The sequence below is a fragment of the Pan troglodytes genome, chromosome X, assembly GCF_028858775.2.
Source record: "Pan troglodytes isolate AG18354 chromosome X, NHGRI_mPanTro3-v2.0_pri, whole genome shotgun sequence".
Taxonomy (NCBI): Eukaryota; Metazoa; Chordata; class Mammalia; order Primates; family Hominidae; genus Pan; species Pan troglodytes.
In genome coordinates, this window is record NC_072421.2 from 60978398 (window position 1) to 60994209 (window position 15812).

Genomic DNA, 15812 nt, shown 5'->3' on the forward strand with positions numbered 1-15812 from the left:
AGACCCCTTTACTGGAACTCTGAAATGAACAAAACCCTAAAACCCATTAAACAAGTTTTACAACTGCCCCACCTTTGACCTTACCATACCTTAGAAAAACTTTCTATTTATTTGTACCTGAAAGAAGGGGCATCACCCTTGGAGACTTAATCCAGCCATTGGGGCCCTCCAAATGACCAGTAGCTTACTTATCAAAGAACCTCAATTTGGTGACACAGGGCTGGCCTCCATTCCCCCGGCACTAGCCTCTGTGGCCCGATTGATTGAGGAGGCCTCCAAGCTGAGGCCAAGGAATAACAGTGTATACCCCACACCAAATGGTGGATACTTTAAACTCAAAGGCCTTTCACTGAGTCTCAAATCAAATAAGAAGATATCAAATCCTCCTTCTACAAACACCACAATTAAACATTAAGCAGTGTGAAGTTCTTAATCATGCCATCCTGTTACCAGATCCAAATGTGGAAGGATCACTTAAACACTCTTGCTTAGAAACTCTTGATTTAAGGCTGGTCGCAGTGGCTCACACCTGTAATCCCAGCACTTAGGAAGGCCTAGGCAGGTGGATTACCTGAGGTCAGGAGTTGGAGGCCAGCGTGGCCAACATGGTGAAACTCCATCTCTACTAAAAATATAAAAATTAGCTTGGCATGGTGACACATCTGTAGTCCCAGCTACTTGGGAGGCTGAGGCATTAGAATAGCTTGAATCCAGGAAGCAGAAGTTGCGTTGAGCTGAAATTGTACCACTGCACTCCAGCTTGGGCGACAGAGAAAGACCCTGTCTCAGAAAAAAAAAAGGAAAGAAAAAAGAAAGAAAATATTGATTTAATTTGTAGCTCCTGATTTGACCTCCAAGATATTCCCCTTACCAATTGGGAGGCCACTTGGTTCATAGACAGCAATAGTTTCATGTTAGAAGGTACCCAGTTACCACGGTATGCTATTGTTAGCCTTACTGAAGTTACAGAATTTGGGCCCCTACCCTGTGACACCACCTCAGCCCAGAAGGCAGAACTTATTGCCCTTACCTGAGCCTTGCAATTAGGAGCATGCATGAAACTTAATACTTACACAGACTGACCTATGTATTTCATGTAGTACATACCCATGCAGCCATTTGGCAAGAAAAGGGACTCTTAACAGCCCAAAATATTCCAGTTAGACATGCTCCTGAAATCATGGCCCCGTTAGAGGTAATTTTGCTTCCTGCACAGGTAGCTATCATTCACTGCAAAGCCCATCAGAGAAGCAATGATAAAATCTCTATTGTGAACAATCAGGCTGATAAACAAGCAAGAGTGACTACTAAGCTACCTCTTTAGGCAGTTTTAGTTGCTAACCTAACTCAGCTGTCTCCACTGTATATGCAGGAATAAACCCAAAGGGCTCTAGAGAAAGGCTTCTCCCATACTTCGGAGGGCTGGCTAAAAAGCCCTAATGGCAAACTTTTGCTCCAAGGAGCCTCACAATGAAAATTTTTAAACAGCTTACACCAATCAACTCATTTAGGGGCTAAAGCCCTCCAAGACTTAATATGGTCACTGTTTATCGGTAAAGGAATAGCATAAACTTTAAGATCCATCTCACAGCCTTGACCCACCTGCTGCCAAACCAATCCTGAAGGGGCCCACAAACTTCCCCCTCTCCTCCAACTCATTCAAAGATTAGGGATCCTACCAGGAGAAGTCTGGCAGCTAGATTTTACACACATGCCTCCATGCAAGGGACTTAAATATTTGATAATCTTTGTAGATACCTTTGCCAGGTGGATAGAAGCCTTTCGCATCAAAACTGAACAGGCATGGCATCAGAAGTCACCACGGCCCTTTTGAACCACATTCTTCCCCATTGTTGGCTCCCTCACTCACTGCAGTCAGACAATAGCGCTGCTTTCATTTCTCAAATAACCCAAGAAGTTGCTAAGACCCTTCAAATCAAATACTAGTTTCAAGCAGCCTGACATCCACAATCCTCTGGAAAGGTAAAAGAGCCAATCAAAGCATAAAAAGGCATCTTACAAAACTGATAAACCCAACAGTCATGGCCAGCTCTGCTCCCTATTGCCCTTTTAAGGTCCCTTATACCCCCAAAATCAGAAACCCATCTCAGCCCATTTGAAGTTCTTTATGGAAGACCCTTCTTACAAACAGACCTCTTGTTAGAGCCAGAAAATCATTATCCCACACAATATGTTATAATTCTTGGACAGACCATTAAAGCCATTAGCCATTACCAAAATCTCCACAGCCCCAAACCCGATCCCTCCTTTTCAGGGAAGATACACTCTAAATTCACACCTGGAGACTGGGTGTGTCTTTAAACTCTCCTGCAGGTCAAAAGGCTGTTAGAACCTGTCTGAACTGGGTGATATCAAGTTATTCTTACTATCCCAACATCTGTAAAGCTCCAAGGTCCCCATGGATCCACCACTCCAGGGGTCAAAGCTGCTCAGGCACCAAATGAAGAGCCCTCCACTACACACAGCTGTGAGCCAATCAGAGCCCTCCATCTGTTTAGACAAAACTCAGACGCTAAGTTGGACTCAGGTTATATTAACCCTAATTCTCAACTCCACCTTAAAGGAGTTTCTTTCTTTCTCTTTTTTACTTGAGACGGAGAGTCTTGCTCTTGTCGCCCAGGCTGGAGTGCAATGGCACGATCTCAGTTCACTGCAACCTCCGCCTCCCTGGTTCAAGTGATTCTCCTGCCTCAGCCTCCTGAGTAGCTGGGATTACAGGTGCCCGCCACCATGCCCAGCTAATGTTTGTATTTTTAGTAGAGACGAGGTTTCACCATGTTGGCCAGGCTGGTCTTGAACTCCTGACCTCAGATGACCCGCCCGCCTCAGCCTCCCAAAGTGCTAGGATTACAGGCATGAACCACCGTGGAAGACCAGGAGTTTCTTTTCCTTACTCCCTTTATTTTCCTTAAAATCAATGAACCTAATTTTTCCTGGCTTCTTAATTGAATCTGTGGGCTGCATCATGGTCATCGTTTTCATTTTTCTGCGCGTTAACTGTCTTCTTCCGTCTGGATGGAATAGCATTCTCCTTTGCCATTAAACTTCATTTTTAAGAATAAGTATTCTAATAACCCCACCATCATACCCTTGCCTGGCCACTGCAGCAACCTCGAGTTTTTGACCTTCCCTTAAGGTTGATGGAAATTAGCCCAATGTCTCTTTTAAATCTTATTGTTAGAGATTACTCTTTTTATTCAATTCTACTACAGGCTCTAAGCAATTATTCAACTGCCTAACTTAGGCAGCTTTACCCTCTTAATATTAATGCTTTCACAAGGGAGGTAGTATATGATTGCTATTTGCAGGAGGACTTCTAGATTACCACCCAGATGAAATTTCTTTATATTTGTTCTAGTAATCTGATATACACCACACCACAATGATGATGAGCTGTGGTACTAAAGTGGTTTTCTAACTATTTTTCTTATACAATTTATAGCCCTTCTCCTTTCCTGTGTCCCTGACTTCACTATATTTTGTCGCTTTTAACTTGTCAGGCTTCATCCTCATTACTTGGATATCTCTACACTTAGTGTTAACACTTACAATGAACTTTACTTTGCCAATCTTCCTGGATTACACCCTACTTGCAGGGGCCCATAAGCTATTAAAGAAACAACATTCTCTGTGTACAAAAGATTGTTGGCTTTGCTTACCCTTAGCCCTCAAATGGTATGCTTCTTCACTTTTTTATACTCAGTATTGGATCCATTTTAATACCATCCTGCTCTCCAAATTCCTGTTCCCCCAACTTCCATGGAACCCCAAAAACACATGTGGAATGGTAGCTGCATTCTCTGCCTATTTAAGCCAATACACGACCAAGCTAAAAATAACAACCCCCTCAAAGGACTGGTCCTCTAACCCAAGAGACAACCGTAGACTCAAACACCCTGTTGTAGCCCCCCTTTTTAAATAAGTACAACTTAAACACCAAGCTATTTGCCTTAAAGCAAAAGACAACAAACATTACTCCAACCCCACGGGTGATGTTTCTAAGCCCCTTTGCAACTACACCATAAGTATAAATCACACCAACAGAAAATACATATCAAGGGAAAAACATAATATGGTACCAGTTAGAATATCAGGCCCAGCCGATCCCAATGTCCCAAATCTCCAAAATATAAACTCTCACTTCTGTACAGATCACCCCTCTCCAGACACTTGTTCTCACCTAACTACGTGGCAAAATTTAAAGGTTGAAAATTCCCCTAATAATTACCTACAAATTCTCACACTTAGCAACCCCAAATCTCAGATGTCTCCAGGCATACAACACATCCATTTGTTTAGGGAAAACAAAACCCACCCAAATGCAAATTGTAACATCTACACCTTACAACCTCTTACAATTACTACGCTAGCTACTCAATACTTCTTCAGGTCAGAAGGCCGAAACACACTCCATTTCTTCACTGTAACTCTATTCTCTTGCTTTATATCTGAGAGAGCATTCTTCCTTTGCCGAACCAATGCCTATGTTTGTCTTCCAGCCAACCGGGCTGGAACACATACACTAGTTTACTTGGCCCCAGACACCCAAATTGCTCCTTCCAATTAGTCCTTCCCAATCATGCTTTACAGTCCTAGCAGGGCAAAATGGCCAATCCATCTAATTCCCTTACTGCCTGGCACAGGCATTGTCACCGGATTGGGTATGAGAATAAAAGGTATGAGCCTCGCAGTGCATACTTATCATATCCTCTCAATCGAACTTGCCACTGAGCTCAAATGCGTCTCTGAGACCTTGGAAGTCCTCCAAAATCAGGTCGACTCCTTAGCAACAATTGTTCTCCAAAACTGCTGTGGCCTAAATCCGCTTATGGCAGCCCAAGAGGACATATGTTTAGCGTTTGAAGAAGAATGTTGCATTTATGTTAATCAGTCAGAAATACTGTGGGCTCATGTCAAACACCTCAGGGAGCTAGAGGCTGAAATTGAGAAAAAAGTGTCACAAGGATGGTATTAATGGGCATCTACTTGGAGATCGTTGTCCTGGTTGCTCTTATTCCTGGGGCCAAAAACAGGCATTTTATTATTCCTTCTTTTCATCCCTTGCATCCTAAATTTACTACTCAAATTTGTGTCTTATAGAATACAACAAATTCAAACCAAGATATTACTGTAGTGAGGATATTGGCCACTAAAAGAACTCCATAACTCTCCTTTGGATGCAGCAGGTTAAAATTTTAGGCTGCAAATGCTGTTCCCCATTGGTCTCACAACAGCTCTGCCAAATTTAACTCCCAACCCAAGGATTTAGGCCCATGTAATGTCCTAACTGAGTTACAATACTTGATAGAGACAACTCTACACCCCTGGTCAGCAGGAAGCAGTTGGAAGATAAGACCTATATCCACATGCCAAAGGTTTGTCATTGTTACTCTGTGAGGAAGGAAATGTGGCGTCCTAATTAGGAAAAACGAGTCAGGCTGGCAGGAGCAGGTGAAAGCAAAGAGATAAAGCAAATAAGCTATAACTATGCCTTTCTTCCTGCTTCCAGATATATAAACAAAAAGAGGAAGCAGATGAATTGTAGGTCTGTTTTTCTTTATGGCCCAGGACATATAGCCCCCCTGAGCAAATAACATACATAACTCACAAACTTCCTGCTTACCATCAAATTACTCAATTTATTAAACATCCCAGCTGACAGAAGAATGCAAGTTTCCAAGTTCCATTCTACAAAATCCTCAGCAAGCCTTTGTCTCCTGGCAGTCAGCTCCCTCCTACTGATACGGCCCATTGCCTTCTTGCAACGTATTTTCATACTTTCTCTAATAAATCTGCCTTTCACTGCCTACAACTGTCTTGGTAAATTCTGTTTCCCTCATGCCACTGGCCTAGATAGTCATCGCTCACATATAAAAATTAATGGAATACAACTAAAGCAATTTAAATGCCTATATTAGAAGAGAAAAAACAGAAGCACCAAGATGACTGATTAGAAGCAGCTAGTGTGCACTGCTCTCAGGGAGATGAGACAAAGTTGCAAGTAAACACTAGCTGTTCAAGTAGATTGTCCAGAAGGCCAAGCAGGGATTCATGATAGAAGCACTGGTTGCCCTCAGAGAGCAGAGAAGAGCAAGGCAAGACAGCTGCCCACCCAAGTTTGGCACAGAGCCAGGGGAGGCTACTTACCATGGGGAAAGGGTGAGTGACTAAGAGCCCCTGAAGACCCACACTTCTGCCATGGACCTTTGCAATCCTGGGCACAGGAGAACTCTCAAACCTTGCCCATCCCCCTACACCCCATGCCCTCATGCCCACCTCCAGAATGGCACAGTCAACTGTCTGAAGTCTGGGCGGAGCCACCACTCAAGAACACATTGAGCTTCACAGTCCTTGGATCCCTGAGAATCCTGGTACCAGCTGTCATAGCCAGCCAAAAAGGGAGGCCAGAGTCTCTCACACGCCCCAGAATAAGGGCTGCAACCATAGTGCTGAGGAGCAGACAGGCTTAGGGCCCTACCTCTGCTGCACCAGGAGGCAAAGCCCAGTGGCCTGTGGTACCAGTGAAGCCATCCCATCCCCACTTCACTACTTTAGCCAGTTGTAGTTCTGCATTTCTCTGAGAGGGAACTCCCAGAGGTAACAGACAAGCCCTCGGCCATTGCAGTTGCTGCGGTAACCACCCTTGCTTCCCCCAGGCTACAGAAGGAACAAACATCTTAATTGCTTTCATGTGCTTACTGCATGCTACAGTTACCCTATGCAGAGGAGGCCAGACTATCTTCTGTGGAAACTCCTGACTCCCTTGCTCTTCTCCCGGCAGGGTTCTCTGGCTTGAGTTTGCAGCACAGCCACCCCACCTTCAGCTGATCATCCCAGATCCAGCAGCAGGTTCTGTAGTTCTCTGAGGTGGAGTTCCCAGAGTCAACTGACAGCTCCTCTGCCATGACACCTTGCCCTTGCTGCCCTTGGGCTGGGGACATAACGAAGAGTCTGATTGTTTTGGTTGCACCATCAGTACACGGCTCTAAGGAGAGGAGGTGAGACTGTCTTTCCCAGGAGCCCCTTTCTCCCTCTGCTCTTTGACAGGCAGGGCCCCCCAGTTTGGGACCAGAACACAGCTTTCCCCTCCCTGGGTAATTACTCCAATCAGCTGTGGCTCTGGATTTCTCTGGGATGGAGCCACACCCACTCAAGTCAACCTGACAGGCCCTCTGCCACTGCCACCACCATAGACCCCACCAGAGTTGCCCCAAGCTGGGGAGGGAACAAAAACACCTGAGCTCACCCCAGGGCTGTGGTTCCCAGCTTGAGAGTGTGGAGCTGAAATATGTCGTTGGTACTCAAGTGAAAAGAGGAGCCTACAATGTCAGATCATGGATAGGAGTGAGTTGCATGGACTCATGGGCTGCCATAGGAGTGGGGCCTGCCTTCTTCCACAAGGGCAGCCCAGAAGAGGTGGGGCCTATAACCATGCTGTGGACTCTGCTTGAGGGATCCCCACATCCTGGAATACCTAACAAAATAAACATGGTCTCAGTGCCAGTGATTGGAGGGTGCACCCTCAAAGCCCAGTAGTGTACCCAGAGAGGAGGTTACCTCTCTCACCACTGCACCAAATACCAGAGCTGAAAACACTATGAACTACAAAGGAGCCATGCACTAAGAGCCTATCTGTTACCAAAAAGGGGTCTCAATCCAGACCCCAAGAGAGGGATCTTGGATCTCAGGCAAGAAAGAATTCAAGGTGAATAGATAAAGTGAAAGCAAATTTATTAAGAAAGTGAAGGAATAAAGAATGGCTATTCCATAGGCAGAGCAGCAGCATGGGCTGATCAACTAAGTATACTTAAAGTTATTTCTTGATTATATGCTAAACAGGGGGTGGATTACTCATGAGTTTTCTGGGAAAGAGGTGGACAATTCCTGGAACTGAGGGTTTCTCCTCTTTTTAGAGAATATAGGGTAACTCTCTAACATTGTCATGGCATTTGTAAATTGTCACGGCACTGGTGGGAGTGTCTTTTAGGATGCTACTGCATTATAATCAGCATATGATGAGCAGTGAGGATGATCAGAGTCGCTGAAGGAGTGTTAAACATGGAATCAAAGGAATGACATCTGCTACCACAAAAACACACTTAAGCACATAAAGCAAGCACTATAAAGCAACCACACAATCAAGTCTACATAACAACCAGCTAACACAATGATAGGATCAAAATCTCACATATCAGTACTAACCCAGAATAATAAATGGGCTAAACACCCCTCTTAAAAGATGTAGAGTGGCGAGCTGGATAAAAGACAGGATGCAACCATTTCTTAGTTTCAAGAGCCCAATCTCACATATAATGACACAACCAGACTCAGAGAAAAAGGGTGAAGAAAGATGGACCGTGAAAAAAAAAAAGGAGTTACTATTATTGTATCAGATAAAACATATTTTAAACCAATAAAAAATAAAGACAAAGAAGGAAATGCATAACATTAAGGGGTACAATCCAACAAGAAAACTTACCTGTCCTAAATGTATATTCACCCAACATTTGAGAACCGAGATTTAAAAAGCAAGTTCTTTTTGGTCTACAGAAAGACTTAGACAACCATATAGCAATAGTGGAAGAAATCAACACCCCACTGACAGCATAAGACAGAGGTCATCAAGGTATAAAACTAACAAAGAACTCTAGATTTAATCTTGACACATGACTCATTGGACCTAACAGACATCTGCAGAACACTCCACCCAACAACCACAGAATATACATCCTTTTCATCTGCACACAGAACATATTCTAAGATCAATCACATGCTTGGTCATAAAGCAAGTCTCAATGAATTTAAAAAAGCTGAAATCATACCAAGCACAATCTCAAACAAGGTGCAATAAAAATAGAAATCAGTATCAAGACGGTCTCTCAAAACTACACAAACACATAGAAATTAAGCAACTTCTAAATAGCTCCTGGGTAAATATCAAAATTAAGGCAGAAATTAAAAAATTCTTTGAAACTAATGAAAATATGGAAACAATTTACAAAAATCTCTGAGACACAGCTAAAGCAGCATTAAGAGGAATGTTTATAGTGCTAAGCACATTCATCAAGAAGTTAGAAATATGCAAATTAACAGTCTAACTTTGCACCTATAGGAATTTTTTTTATTATACTTTAAGTTTTAGGGCACACGTGCACAACATGCAGGTGTGTTACATATGTATACATGCGCCATGTTGGTGTGCTGCACCCATTCACTCATCATTTAATATTAGGTATATCCCCTAATGCTATCCCTCCCCCCTCCCCCCACCCCACAACAGTCCCCAGTGTGTGATGTTCCCCTTCCTGTGTCCATATGTTCTCATTGTTCAATTCCCACCTATGAGTGAGAACATGCAGTGTTTGTTTTTTTCTCCTTGCGATAGTTTGCTGAGAATGATGGTTTCCAGCTTCATCCATGTCCCTACAAAGGACATGAACACATCATTTTTTATGGCTGCATAGTATTCCATGGTGTATATGTGCCACATTTTCTTAATCCACCCTATCATTGATGGATATTTGGGTTTGTTCCAAGTCTTTGCTATTGTGAATAGTGCCGCAATAAACATACTTGTGCGTGTGTCTTTATACCAGCATGATTTATAATCCTTTTGGAATACACCCAGTAATGGGATGGCTGGGTCAAAGGATATTTCTAGTTCTAGATCCCTGAGGAATCGCCACACTGACTTCCACAATGGTTGAACTAGTTTACAGTCCCACCAACAGTGTAAAAGTGTTCCTATTTCTCCACCTCCTCTCCAGCACCTGTTGTTTCCTGACTTTTCAATGATCGCCATTCTAACTGGAGTGAGATGGTATCCCATGGTGGTTTTGATTTGCGTTTCTCTGATGGCCAGTGATGACGAGCATTTTTTCATGTGTCTTTTGGCTGCATAAATATCTTCTTTTGAGAAGTGTCTGTTCATATCCTTTGCCCACTTATTGATGGGGTTGTTTGACGTTTTCTTGTAAATTTGTTTGAGTTCATTGTAGATTCTGGATATTAGCCCTTTGTCAGATAAGTACATTGCAAAAATTTTCTCCCATTCCGTAGGTTGCCTGTTCACTCTGATGGTAGTTTCTTTTGCTGTGCAGAAGCCCTTGAGTTTAATTAGATCCCATTTGTCAATTTTGGCTTTTGTCGCCATTGCTTTTGGTGTTTTAGACTTGAAGTCCTTCCCCATGTGTATGTCCTGAATGTTATTGCCTAGGTTTTCTTCCAGGGTTTTTATGGTTTTAGGTCTAACACTTAAGTCTTTAATCCATCTTGAATTAATTTTTGTATAAGGTGTAAGGAAGGGATCCAGTTTCAGCTTTCTACATATGGCTAGCCAGTTTTCCCAGCACCACTTATGAAATAGGGAATCCTTTCCCCATTTCTTGTTTTTTTCAGATTTGTCAAAGATTAGATAGTTGTAGATATGTGGAATTATTTCTGAGGGCTCTGTTCTGTTCCATTGGTCTATCACTCTGTTTTGGTACCAGTACTGTGCTATTTTGGTTACTGTACCCTTGTAGTATAGTTTGAAGTCAGGTAGTGTGATGCCTCCAGCTTTGTTCTTTTGGCTTAAGATTGACATGGCAATGCAGGCTCTTGTTTGATTCCATATGAACCTTAAAGTAGTTTTTTCCAATTCTGTGAAGAAAGTCATTGGTAGCTTGATGGGGATGGCATTGAATATATAAATTATCTTGGGCAGTATGGCCATTTTAACGATATTGATTCTTCCTACCCATGAGCATGGAATGTTCTTCCATTTGTTTGTATCCTCTTTGATTTCATTGAGCAGTGGTTTGTAGTTGTCCTTGAAGAAGTGCTTCACGTCCCTTGTAAGTTGGATTCCTAGGTATTTTATTCTCTTTGAAGCAATTGTGAATGGGAGTTCACTCATGATTTGGCTCTCTGTTTGTCTGTTATTGGTGTATAAGAATGCTTGTGATTTTTGCACATTGATTTTATATCCTGAGACTTTGCTGAAGTTGCTTATCAGCTTAAGGAGATTTTGGGCTGAGATGATGGGGTTTTCTAGATACACAATCATGTCGTCTGCAAACGGACAATTTGACTTCTTCTTTTCCTAACTGAATACCCTTTATTTCCTTCTCCTGCCTGATTGCCCTGGCCAGAACTTCCAACACTACGCTGAATAGGAGTGGTGAGAGAGGGCATCCCTGTCTTGTGCCAGTATTCAAAGGGAATGCTTCCAGTTTTTGCCCATTCAGTATGATATTGGCTGTGCATTTGGCATAGATAGCTCTTATTATTTTCAGATATGTCCCATCAATACCTAATTTATCGCGAGTTTTTAGCATGAAGCGTTGTTGAATTTTGCCAAAGGACTTTTCTGCATCTACTGAGATAATCATGTGGTTTTTGTCTTGGTTCTGTTTATATGCTGGATTACATTTATTGATTTGTGTATGTTGAACCAGCCTTGCATCCCAGGGATGAAGCCCACTTGATCATGGTGGATAAGCTTTTTGATGTGCTGCTGGATTCGGTTTGCTAGTATTTTATTGAGGACATTTGTATCAATGTTCATCAGGGACATTGATCTAAAATTCTCTTTTTTTGTTGTGCCTCTGCCAGGCTTTGGTATCAGGATGATGCTGGCCTCATAAAACGAGTTAGGGAGGATTCCCTCTTTTTCTATTGATTGGAATAGTTTCAGAAGGAATGGTACCAGTTCCTCCTTGTACCTCTGGTAGAATTTGGCTGTGAATCCATCTGGTCCTGGACTTTTTTTGGTTGGTAAGCTATTAATTATTGCCTTAATTTCAGAGCCTGTTATTGGCTTATTCAGGGATTCAACTTCTTCCTGGTTTAGTCTTGGGAGGGTGTATATGTCGAGGAATTTATCCATTTCCTCTAGATTTTCTAGTTTATTTGCGTAGAGGTGTTTATAGTATTCTCTGATGATTCTGATTCTTCTCTCTTTTCTTCTTTATTAGTCTTGCTAGCGGTCTATCAATTTTGTTGATCTTTTCAAAAAACCAGCTCCTGGATTCATTGATTTCTTGAAGGGTTTTTTGTGTCTTTATTTCCTTCAGTTATGCTCTGATCTTAGTTATTTCTTTCCTTCTGCTGGCTTTTGAATGTGTTTGCTCTTGCTTCTCTAGTTCTTTTAATTGTGATGTTAGGGTGTCAATTTTAGATCTTTCCTGCTTTCTCTTGTGGGCATTTAGTGCTATAAATTTCCCTCTACACACTGCTTTGAATGTGTCCCAGAGATTCTGGTATGTTGTGTCTTTGTTCTCCTTGGTTTCAAAGAACATCTTTATTTCTGCCTTCATTTCGTTATGTACCCGGTAGTCATTCAGGAGCAGGTTGTTCAGTTTCCATGTAGTTGAGCGGTTTTGAGTGAGTTTCTTTATCCTGAGTTCTAGTTGGATTGCACTGTGGTCTGAGAGATAGTTTGTTATAATTTCTGTTCTTTTACATTTGCTGAGGAGTGCTTTACTTCCAACTATGTGGTCAATTTTGGAATAAGTGTGGTGTGGTGCTGAAAAGAATGTATATTCTGTTGATTTGGGGTGGAGAGTTCTGTAGATGTCTACTAGGTCTGCTTGGTGCAGAGCTGAGTTCAATTCCTGTATATCCTTGTTAACTTTCTGTCTCGTTGATCTGTCTAATGTTGACAGTGGGGTGTTAAATTCTCCCATTATTATTGTGTGGCAGTCTGTCTCTTTGTAGGTCCCTGAGGACTTGCTTTATGAATCTGGGTGCTCCTGTATTGGGTGCATATATATTTAGGAGAGTCAGCCCTTCTTGTTGAATTGATCCCTTTACCATTATGTAATGGCCTTCTTTGTCTCTTTTGATCTTTGTTGGTTTAAAGTATCTTTTATCTGAGACTAGGATTGCAACCCCTGCCTTTTTTTGTTTTCCATTTCTTGGCAGATCTTCCTCCATCCTTTTATTTTGAGCCTATGTGTGTCTCTGCACGTGAGATGGGTTTCGTGAATACAGCACACTGATGGGTCTTGACTCTTTATCCAATTTGCCAGTCTGTGTCTTTTAATTGGAGCATTTAGCCCATTTACATTTAAGGTTAATATTGCTATGTGTGTATCTTATCCTGTCATTATGATGTTAGCTGGTTATTTTGCTCGTTAGTTGATGCAGTTTCTTCCTCGTCTTGATGATCTTTACAATTTGGGATGTTTTTGTAGGGGCTGGTACTGGTTGTTCCTTTCCATGTTTAGTGCTTCCTTCAGGAGCTCTTTTAGGGCAGGCCTGGTGGTGACAAAATCTCTCAGCATTTGCTTGTCTGTAAAGGATTTTATTTCTCCTTCGCTTATGAAGCTTAGTTTGGCTGGATATGAAATTCTGGTTTGAAAATTCTTTTCTTTAAAAATGTTGAATATTGGCCCCAACTCTCTTCTGGCTTGTAGAGTTTCTGCCAAGAGATCAGCTGTTAGTCTGATGGGCTTCCCTTTGTGGGTAACCTGACCTTTCTCTCTGGATGCCCTTAACATTTTTTCCTGCATTTCAACTTTGGTGAATCTGACAATTTTTTGTCTTGGAATTGCTCTTCTCGAGGAGTATCTTTGTGGCGTTCTCTGTATTTCCTGAATTTGAATGTTGGCCTGCCTTGCTAGATTGGGGAAGTTCTCCTGGATAATATCCTGCAGAGTGTTTTCCAACTTGGTTCCATTCTCCCTGTCACTTTCAGGTACACCAATCAGACATAGATTTGGTCTTTTCATGTAATCCCAGATTTCGTGGAGGCTTTCTTCATTTCTTTTTATTCTTTTTTCTCTAAACTTCTCACTTCATTTCATTCATTCCATCTTCCATCACTGATACCCTTTCTTCCAGTTGATTGAATCAGCACTCAGGCTTGTGCATTCATCATGTAGTTCTCATGCTGTGGTTTTCAGCTCCATCAGGTCCTTTAACGACTTCTCTGCATTGGTTATTCTAATTAGCTGTTCATCTAATATTTTTTCAAGTTTTTTAACTTCTTTGCCATGGGTTTGAACTTCCTCCTTTAGCTTGGAGTAGTTTGATCATCTGAAGCATTCTTCTCTCCACTTGTCAAAGTCTTTCTCCATCTAGCTTTGTTCCGTTGCTGGTGAGGAGCTGCATTCCTTTGGAGTAGGAGAGGGGCTCTGATTTTTAGAATTTCCAGTTTTTCTGCTCTGTTTTTTCCCCATCTTTGTGGTTTTATCTACCTTTGGTCTTTGATGATGGTGACATACAGATGGGGTTTTGGTGTGGATTTCCTTTCTGTTTGTTAGTTTTCCTTCTAACAGTCAGGACCCTCAGCTGCAGGTCTGTTGGAGTTTGCTGGAGGTCCACTCCAGACCCTGTTTGCCTGGATATCAGCAGCGGAGGCTGCAGAACAGCAGATATTGGTGAACAGCAAATGTTGCTGCTTGATCGTTCCTCTGGAAGTTTTGTCTCAGAGGAATACCCAGCCATGTGAGTTGTCAGTCTGCCCCTTACTGGGAGGTGCCTCCCAGTTAGGCTACTCAGGGGTCAGGGACCCACTTGAGGAGGCAGTCTGTCTGTTCTCAGATCTCAAGCTGCATGCTGGGAGAACCACTACTCTCTTCAATGCTGTCAGACAAGGACATTTAAGTCTGCAGAGGTTTCTGCTGCCTTTTGTTTGGCTATGCCCTGTCCCCAGAGGTGGAATCTACGGAGGCAGTCGGGCCTCCTTGAGCTGCGGTGGTCTCCACCCAGTTCGAGCTTCCTGGCCGCTTTGTTTACCTGCTCAAGCCTCAGCAATGGTGGGCGCCCCTCACCCTGCTTTGCTGCTGCCTTGCAGTTTGATCTCAGACTGCTGTGCTAGCAATGAGTGAGGCTCCATGGGCATAGGGCCCTCTGAGCCATGCACGGGATATAATCTCCTGGTGTGCCATTTGGTACGAACATTTGAAAAGTGCAGTATTAGGGTGGGAGTGACCCAATTTTCCAGGTGCCATCTGTCACCCCTTTCTTTGACTAGGAAAGGGAATTCCCTGACCTCTTGGGCTTCCCGGGTGAGGCAATGCCTCTTCCTGCTTCAGTAATGCTTCGTGTGCTGCACGCACTGTCCTGCACCCACTGTCTGACACTCCCCAGTGAGATGAACCTGGCACTTCAGTTGGAAATGCAGAAACTACCCGTATTCTGTGTCACTCATGTTGGGAGCTGTAGACTGGAGTTGTTCCTATTTGGCCATCTTGGCTCCAGCACCTATAGGAATTTTTAAAAACCAAAAGCTAAAAGTAGAAAATAACCAAAATTAGAGAACTGAATGCAATTGAGATGCAAAAACAAATACAAAAATCAAAGAAATCAAGAGTTGGTTCTTATAAAAAGAAAAAAAAAGATCATATACCACTGCCTAGAGCAACAGAGAAAAAGGAGAAGATTCACATAAGTACAATCAGAAATGACAAAGATGACATTACAACCTGTCACAGAGAAGTACAAAAGATTTTCAGAGAATATTATGAAGAACTCTGTGCACACAAATTAAGCAATGTGGAGGAAATGCACAAATTTCTGACAGCACACAATCTTCCAATATTGAATCAGGAAGATGTAGAGAGTCTTAATAGACCAATATAGAGCTCTGAAATAGAATCAGGACCAAAAAAACCTACCAATCAAATAAAACCCTGGACCAGATGGATTCACAGCTGAATTCTAAGAGCAGTACAAACAAATGATGCTAATTGTACTGAAACTATTCCAAAATCTTGAGGAGGAGGGACTCCTCCTTAACTCATTCTATGAAGCCAGCATCAACTTAATATCAAGATCAGGGGAAAACACAGTGGAAAAAGAAA

At 42.4% G+C, this 15812-nt stretch overlaps 1 protein-coding gene across 23 annotated transcripts in view; it reads right to left on the reverse strand.

Annotated features, from left to right (window-relative positions):
- The window catches only part of SPIN4 (spindlin family member 4), a 342780-nt gene that overhangs the window by 56330 nt on the left and 270638 nt on the right, over window positions 1–15812 (reverse strand). For 18 of the 23 annotated variants that reach the window (XR_010154943.1, XR_010154945.1, XR_010154946.1 and 15 more), the window contains one exon: window positions 572–780. The exons of the other annotated variants lie outside the window; for them this stretch is intronic. The gene's annotated coding sequence lies outside the window, so the exon portion shown is untranslated. The remainder of the gene's footprint in view (window positions 1–571; window positions 781–15812) is intronic. 23 annotated transcript variants of the gene reach the window in all.